Raw genomic sequence first — 9,243 nt, 5'->3', positions numbered from 1 at the left:
GCGTGCGACTTGCAATCTGAGGTCGCGGTTTCAAACCCCGGTTCGTACCAAAGAGTTTTTAGGAACTTATGTACGAAATATCATTTGATATTTACCAGTCGCTATAACAACGCGAGGAAGAATAAGAAGACAAAAATTTGACATCGGATTCATAGGCAGGGACACTACCCACTAGGCTAGACCGGTCATCAAAATAAAACATTAAATAAAAGCTTGTAAAACTAACACGCCACTAAATAAATTTTGCCATTTCTACCACGACCTCAGTCTGCCCAGTAGAAAATGAGCCAAGTCCCGATGCGCTGGAACAACTTTCCCGGTGCATATATTTCAGGAAAAATTCTGCAAGCCACGTGTTGAAACTTTTGAATCTTACGTTTGTTGTGCGGGTTGTTTCCTGGAAACAGGAACATTTGTGTAATGGAGAGTGCTTCGTTTTTATAGGAAAAGTCTTTAAAATAACAGTTGTATTTCAATGGAGATGTAAAATTTTAAAGCAATAGTTTAACATACTATTTGGGACCCAAGATATCGGTGGTTAGTCTTTATATAATTATAAAACAATGATGAAACATTTATTTATTATTACACACAGAAACACAATACATAATAAGACCTATAGCTAAATTTAACTATGTACTAAACCTGTAGGTTTATTGTATAAAAAAAACAATCTTAACTATTCAAATCGCTCCCGATACAAAGTTACCCATTGTGGCTCCTTTACACGATGACCCAGCGCTGTACCAGCAAGATGGCCACGCCATGGTTATGGCTCCTCGAAACGATAGCCCAGCGCTGGCCAGCAAGATGGCCATGCAATGGTTGAGATCACGCACTACCAAATGGGCCACGTGTAGATGCGTACGCACCATCACTGGCCCACTACCATTGATGTGCGGAAGAAACACCGACACCGCGGCCATCCCATCGCCATCTCGCCGCGCCATAAGCCATCCGACACCCTCTCTTCACGTTGGCCCATCTTATTGGGCCAGTATTATAGCCCATCGTGTAGAGGAGCCATTACCCCTACTGCGTTTCTGCGTTAAACTGCGATGGGCAACCTCTTCACCAGGAACGACTCAGAGCGGGGGTCGATACCCCTCTCCTGCAGGTGAAGCTCCTCCAGAAAGTTTTCTTCTTCACACACCAGCACCCAGACATCTCCACGGCAAGGGAAGCGATCAAGTAAAAAATTTACAACCTGTAGAGATTTTATAGTTATATTACGGTACTTTTTATTATGGGGCCAACACCAAAATAGCAAAAAAATTGACTCTCCCATACAAAATGTCAATGTAAGACAACCAAAATGTATGACACAGCCAAATTTTTTTTTCATGAATTCGGGTTTGGTCCCATAGTGAAAGTTGCTCAGTATGACCTATATATTCAAATCGTAAATTATTGCAGGTGACTCAATTTACACCGTGTATGAGTACATTCTGGAATCTTTTAAATAGAGTATTTGACTGTGTTTAAAACAAATTATTTGACACCATGCATGAAATAAAGCACGATAACATCAATAGCTTATCATAGACAGCAGTTATTTTTAGATACTATATCTATTTTTAATTCGTAAACAACTATAAAGAGTAGGTAACTTGACCGTGACGTCATTTGCTAGTTTCATATACGAGTAAATTTCATAGTAGCAAATAGTTTTGACAGTCGAAAAAAGAACCTGATTTGTCTAGTAGTCAAATACCCTATTGTATATTACAAAGTGATAATCTCAAAAGACATGTACATAGTTAGTTAGTGCTTCTGGGCATTTTCCGCAGATCGACAACCATTGTGCCTATTTTGTGTGAAACGAGGTAGCGCTACTCTAACTACCCCAGCTCCTCCACGAAGCCTAGCAAAGATTTCAGGTTGCTAACTACCTTCTTTAGTGTGCACGTCCCTAATAAATATTTGCTCCTGTTTACATCTACCTGTTTGCACCGGAGAATGTGTTTTGTTCTTTCCTCTTCTTCCATGAACGCGCTGCATAGGCTGTCTGTTTTACCCATATTGTGTAGGTGTTTTTTTAGTGTGTTTGTCCTGTAATAAAACGCACATTCACATAATCGTAACGATAAAATTTTTTACTTAGTTAACTGGTGTTGCATTGCATTCAGCTTTAAAAGTAAATTCAACTCAAACACACGAGTGCCGTTGTCACACTTGAAAACGAAGCAACTTGTTTTGTTTATCTGAAGTTGTAAAAGTTGAGCGAAACTTCTAGATGCATCTGGAATTCTGAACATCTGAACAAATGTTCGACGCTGCAGGCGACATTTTAAGTGTCGATGTCGATTACAAAGTATACAATAGTACCTATCTTGGTTATATTCACAGGAAAATGTATTATAACTGAAGATAGGTTATAGGCGTTCCAAAATTGAAGCGTTTACCTTGTGACAAATTGTACAAGTTACCTTTAGTCGCATCTGGGCAAGCGAGAGAAGTGCACGTGCTGACGAAAGAGAAAGAGACAAGCTCATGTTTAATAACGAGTATGACAAAGATGAATTTGGATTTAACACTCTGTATACGTGTATTCTAAGTATACATAGACGTACTTATATATAAATGTTTAACTTAATATTAGAATTAAAATTTACGACTTGGTGACTGTACTCTAAGTTTATTATGTCTAAATAAATGAACTGAAATGAAAAGAAAGCCGGTTCTTTTCAACACGCCTCCAATTTGGCCCTTGAAACTTTGTGAATAGCATCAAAACCCATCTCTTTTCCCGCTCCTACATAATATACACCTCCTAATTTATTCTGAACTCTAAACATTCAGGATGTCTATTCAAAAAGAGTTTTGTTATCGGCTTAAAGCTTTTCACTAGTCTATACTAGTAACAAAATGTTTTAAGTAGATTTCTTGATTGGCTTAACGCTGCTTTTCGTGGCACTTCCTATGCTTTTTCTATTTTGTATAAGTTTATTTTCTGTCTGTGCTAACGAATAAATATCTTCTTTTCTATTTTCAACTTTACGAGTACAGTCAGCATCAAAAGTAGCGGATGAAACAAGGCGGCAAAATATCTGATATTCCGGATAACTTTTCCAAAAATATATATATTTCTAAAATTCGCGTCCAAAAGTATATCTTTTACAGTCTTGTTTGTTCTATATTAAAGACAATCACTTTCTGTTAAGCTGTTACAGAATCCTCCATCCGACCATCTTAGCCCTACCTGTGATAAAAATGCGACCATCTTAGCCCTACCTGGTGTAGTCTACAAGGATCGCATTTTTATCACAGGTAGGGCTAAGATGGTCGGTTTTTTATCATCTGTCATCATGCCTGTCACGTTCTTACAAGTATGTACAGTCAGCATCAAAAGTAGCGGATCAAATAACGCTTCATAAGTATCTACCATTCTGTAACAGCTTAACAAAAAGTGATGTCTTTAATATAGAACAAACAAGACTGTAAAAGATATACTTTTGAACGCGAATTTTAGAAATATATATATGGCCCAGTGGCCATATAATGATACTGTGCCATTATATCCCGGTGGTGGATAACCTTTGCGAATACCTCAGTCCAAGCCGCCAGGCAACACCAAGTAATGAAAAAAGTTCATTCATCTCGCACTTTTCCGAGGAACGAGGTCAAGGGTGCTTGGAACTTTGTATGGTCCTGAGTGGGATGAGCTGTATGTGGAATGAGTGAATGGTTAGAACGGCTGCTTAACTATGCTGTGAGAAATGGTTTCTTAACATCAGGATGGTAAAAAAATCAAATTCAAGAAAACAAGACAACATTCCGGCGTGGAACATAAATGGAAGCGCCATCTCTTTGATGAGCGTATCTTTTTTTTGCCACTTTTTTAATATGAACTTTTTTTCCCATTTTTATGTCATTTCTAGTCAGGTGCGAGCCCTTTTCATCCTTATAGGAAAAAAAAGTGTCCCAAAATTTCCATACATTTTTCATACTGTATGTAAATAAATAAAGATTTATTTATTTATTTATACTTTCCTTTTTGTTACCGCCATACAAAGGATAAAATAGGAAGAAAATCAAGTGTTTTTTTATCCCATTAGGATCAAAACAAAAGAGTGATTCTGAGTAGAAATAACACGAATGGAAAAGTGCAAAAATTATGAATGTGGCATTTTTTTTAAGAAACGCTTGATCATAAATATGTATACATTTTTTCACCTCATTGCAATGGATGAAGGTGAAGAAATGTATACATTTTATGAACTCGACTGTACCTATGTACACCTATCTCCGAAAAAAAAATCAATTTCAACCAATTAATTTTTGGTTTATTAAAAGATTAAAAAAACTGTTTCTTAAAGCGACGAAATCTAGTCTAGTTAAAATCTAGTCATGGAAGTACTAAAGGCGACTTTTCTATGTAGATAAGTATTACATAGTTTTATATAATCTATAATAACCGTGGATTATACCCGCTGTTGGGTTGTGGGCGATAACTACTAGGACTACTTACGAACACGTCGCAACCGCTTTAAAACAATACAACTTAAAACAATTGGCCAAAAGCATGTCGGGCCATGCTCAGAGTAGGGTTTCGTAGTTACCATTCTGTCAGAACAGGCCAAACGAAGGCTATTAATTAGTAAGGATAATGTACATTACAAGCATAAAGGAGTAACCTTCGCAACGCTTTGTACGTCTTTTTGCTAAGAAGAGAAGATTTTTGCAATAACTCAAAAACGGCTAGACCATGTTCGCTATGGTTATCATTGAAAGTATTTACTAAGCTTTTGTTTCACGTTTTTTTTTTCCTTCATATTTTTTGGATCCATATTGAAAAAGTTTGAGGGGACACATTTTTTTTCATTCGGAGCGATTATTTCCTAAATTTTTTTTTTCTAGCTTGTTTGAGTGTCCCACTGCTGGCCAAAGGCCTCTCCCCTTGATTTCCACGATTCCCGATTTGGTGTTTCCTCCGGCCAGTTGTTCAGGAAGCTGTCCAGGTCATCCCGCCATCTCCGCCTGGGCCTGCCCCGTCCACTCCCCTAAAATATTAACTTTGTCAAAAAAATAATTTTTGGAGACCCTTATTCGTTTTAAAAGACCTATTTAACGATACCCCACACTATTGGGTAAAAGAAAAAAATATAATTTTGTATGGGAGGTACCATCATTTTTAGGGTTCCGTAGCCAAATGTTTGAGTGTCCCACTGCTGGCCAAAGGCCTCTCCCCTTGATTTCCACGATTCCCGATTTGGTGTTTCCTCCGGCCAGTTGTTCAGGAAGCTGTCCAGGTCATCCCGCCATCTCCGCCTGGGCCTGCCCCGTCCACTCCCCTAAAATATTAACTTTGTCAAAAAAATAATTTTTGGAGACCCTTATTCGTTTTAAAAGACCTATTTAACGATACCCCACACTATTGGGTAAAAGAAAAAAATATAATTTTGTATGGGAGGTACCATCATTTTTAGGGTTCCGTAGCCAAATGGCAAAAAACGGAACCCTTATAGATTCGTCATGTCCGTCTCTCTTCTTCTTCTTCCTCGCGTTGTCCCGGCATTTTTGCCACGGCCCATGGGAGCCTGGGGTCCGCTTGACAACTAATCCCAAGATTTGGCGTAGGCACTAGTTTTTACGAAAGCGACTGCCATCTGACCTTCCAACCCAGAGGGTAAACTAGGCCTTGTTGGGATTAGTCCGGTTTCCTCACGATGTTTTCCTTCACCGAAAAGCGACTGGTAAATATCAAATGATATTTCGTACATAAGTTCCGAAAAACTCATTGGTACGAGCCGGGGTTTGAACCCGCGACCTCCGGATTGCAAGTCGCACGCTCTTACCGCTAGGCCACCAGCGCTTCTCCGTCATGTCCGTCTGTCTGTCCGATTCTGTCACAGCCACTTTTTTTTTGAGGTTTTTATTTTTCCGTTTTGTTGCCTTGCATGATTTATGTATCCAGGCCAAATTGCAGCTTTCTAGCACTAATGATCACGAAGCAAAGCTGAGGACGGACGGAGAGACGGACATGGCGAAACTATAAGGATTTCTAGGTACTACGAAACCCTAAAAAGACCGTCAAAATAGTTTTAACAAGCAAACAAGAACAAAATGGTTAAAAAAGTGAGTTTTCCTTGAAACGGACATTGTTCATTACTTATTAATTAGGGCGGCCGCGAACGAGCGATGCTGCTCATTTATTCAAAGAACGTCTGTGAGCTGCCTTAGCAATGTTTCTGAGCTATGTCTACAATAAAGATATAACAAAAAAATGTTTTTGGTCTGGACATTCGTTTAATAAGACTGTTGCTTAACAGCCCTTACGCGACTTATTCAATAAAATTTTATTTTGGCTCGTGGAGATCCTTTACACCTCCAAATCTTATTAGTATTAATACTCTAAGTCTGACATTGGGGCCCTTTTATATCTCCAAATTTAATGTGTACCATAGATACTATAGATACATATCTGTTATATTATATTGTGGTAATTATCTAATTCAAGATTTTTATCATGTAATGTTTATATATCAGGTATTGGCTGTTGTAGGTATTAATTAGTAATGTTCCTATGTATTATTAATTTCACTGTATGATGTCATTGTAAATGTTTTATTGACTTATAGACATTTTTATATATATTTTTTAATCATATACTAAACGTGTTGGTGGTGAAAAGTTGTGATTTGTAGTTAAATTTCTATAATGTTCCATATTTTCCTTTTAGTACATTACGATACAAGTGCGAAACATAAGACATTCGCAACGATAACTGGGATAAATTAAAACACGACCGAAGGGAGTGTTTTAAATCAATACGAGTTGCGAATTGCCTATTCGCACATGTATCGTACAATGTTTACAGTACTTACATCATATGGCCCGTTAAATTTTTTACATATTTACGTAATGTGCAAATTATCGCACAATACATACAACCATATAAAAAACACAGGCATAAACATACATATATACAAAATATAAATATATTATTATTAATACATGATATCAGATGAAATGTACAAAGAATTTTCAGTAATGCCAGCAAAATACCCATTTAGGGATTTTTTAAACGCAAACCTGTTCGGATCGGACACTGTCTAATTTTGACAGGGAGACTGTTAGGCATTAGCAGCAGATTCGAAGAATGATTAAGACACGTTTAAGATCTTGGAAAGATCTTAAAAGATCGATAACTACATGTCAAAATTAACTTTTATTTCGATTCTGCTGTGATCCCAATAAGACCTATCTACGATATTTCTAACGTCAAAGTAACATTGGTTGCCCGAATCGAGCTGCTTCTGTCAATTGTACGACATACAAACGATATCTAAATGAGAACTTATCTAAGCCAGCGGCAGCATCATGGTTCCATTTTTATCACTTGTCACTATGCCCGTCACTTTCGCACTTACATACTTATTAGAACGGGACAGGTATGGTGACAAATGATAAAGAGCCGACCATCTTAGCCCTACAGTAGGGCTAAGATGGTCGGCTCTTTATCATTTTTCATCATGCCTGTCACATTCTCACAAGTATGTAAGCGCGAAGGTGACGGGTTTAGTGACAAGTGATAAAAATGGAACCATTCTGCCACCGCAGAAGTTATCGTTATCGAATATAATAGTCATGCCTCAATCCATAATATACTTCGACACATAACCTATGGTTTTAACGCTTAATTGTTTAAACTATTAACTGTGTTCCGATATTTTTCAACCACAAATCATCATTGCTATAACAGCGCGTACACCTGCCGTTCATCGTCATATCTTCTACCCAAACAAATCAGAAAAATTTACTGTATTCAAGAGATATTAAGCTTCTAAATGCTTTGGGGTTTGTGAAGGATATATGACTTTTTAATATATGAATATTTAATTTCAGAATCAACGTGTTATTCCGTTGTGGTCGGAATGTTTTAGATTTGATGTCAGTTAATGAAAATCGGAGATTTTAAAATGTCGATGCGAACGTTTAAGCTGAATCTATTGTCCCTTGTGGTTACGTGTTTAATGGAATTTCTGTGTTTGTTTATTTTAAGTGTTTATTTATTTATTTTAGTGATAAAGACTCGCACGAACCCGACGCCAGACAGACGCATCCATACAAGTTACGTTCTCATTTTAAAACGATCTTCTTCCTCGCGTTGTCCCGGCATTTTGCCACGGCTCATGGGAGCCTGGGGTCCGCTTGGCAACTAATCCCGAGAATTGGCTTAGGCACTAGTTTTTACGAAAGCAACCGCCATATGACCTTCCAACCCAGAGGGTAAACTAGGCCTTATTGGGATAAGTCCGGTTTCCTCACGATGTTTTCCTTCACCGAAAAGCGACGTAAATATCAAATTATATTTCGTACATAAGTTCCGAAAAACTCATTGGTACGAGCCGGGGTTTGAACCCGCGACCTCCGAATTGCAAGTCGGACGCTCTTACCGCTAGGCCACCAGCCGCGCGTATAATACAATCGAAGTTACGCTAAAATGAATTTAAAACGATATCCTTTTAAAATTTATTTCATGAAACTTGGCATGAACATTTCGGGACGACTCACGGTAGAACGGACAGGGTCCAGTCCGACGCTTGGTGTATTCCCATCTGTGCCCGCCCCATGTGACCACCGCCATACAAGAGGCGGGCACAGATGGGAATGATTTGTAGCGCCTATTCCCATCTGTACCCGGCGGGGACAGATGGGAATACACCCGACGCTTCCGACACTTCGTTTTCTATGGACGGATGGTGATCCTGTGTAGCTTCCTATAGAAAACTGAAATGTCGGACGCCTCGGGCCCAGACCCGGACCGTTCTAGCATGAGTCAATCTTTACGTATATATGTTACTAGTAGACATACACATGTATGTCTGGTACTAGTATTCGATGCTAAGAATTGTTATACAAATATAATACAACGAGTAGAACTTATGTATGTAAAACTGCAAATGTGTCCATGGGCGACGGCAATTGCTTTCCATCAGGTGAAACGTATGCTCGTTTGCCTCCTATGTTTACTATGAAAAGAACTTACATAATGACGCTCTATAATGTACACTCGACCTTAAGACAAAACGTCTTAACGCTAAGATTCAGCAACCCGTCTTAGGAGATCAGAACCCCTAGAGTAAATTTATTCAATAGCGAAACGTGACGTACGCGTTTGCGTTAAGTTTCATTTTGTATGGGATTTTGAGTTTCCAAAATGTCCCGTTTGGCGCGCTGTTTCTAAATCCCATACAAAATGAGACTTAACGCAAACGCATACGTCACGTTTCGCTATCG

At 38.5% G+C, this 9,243-nt stretch overlaps 1 protein-coding gene across 1 annotated transcript in view; it reads right to left on the bottom strand.

Annotated features, from left to right (window-relative positions):
- Positions 1 to 231: 231 nt before the first annotated feature.
- Positions 232 to 9,243, bottom strand: part of LOC133518124 (odorant receptor 4-like) — a 34,277-nt gene continuing 25,265 nt past the window's right edge. Inside the window, exon 9 of the mRNA XM_061851709.1 lies at positions 232 to 397. The gene's annotated coding sequence lies outside the window, so the exon portion shown is untranslated. The remainder of the gene's footprint in view (positions 398 to 9,243) is intronic.

Source organism: Cydia pomonella, chromosome 5 (assembly GCF_033807575.1).
Source record: "Cydia pomonella isolate Wapato2018A chromosome 5, ilCydPomo1, whole genome shotgun sequence".
NCBI classification, from domain to species: Eukaryota; Metazoa; Arthropoda; class Insecta; order Lepidoptera; family Tortricidae; genus Cydia; species Cydia pomonella.
The sequence above is the reverse complement of the archived record's forward strand: the minus strand, read 5'-3'. Positions and strand labels throughout refer to the sequence as shown.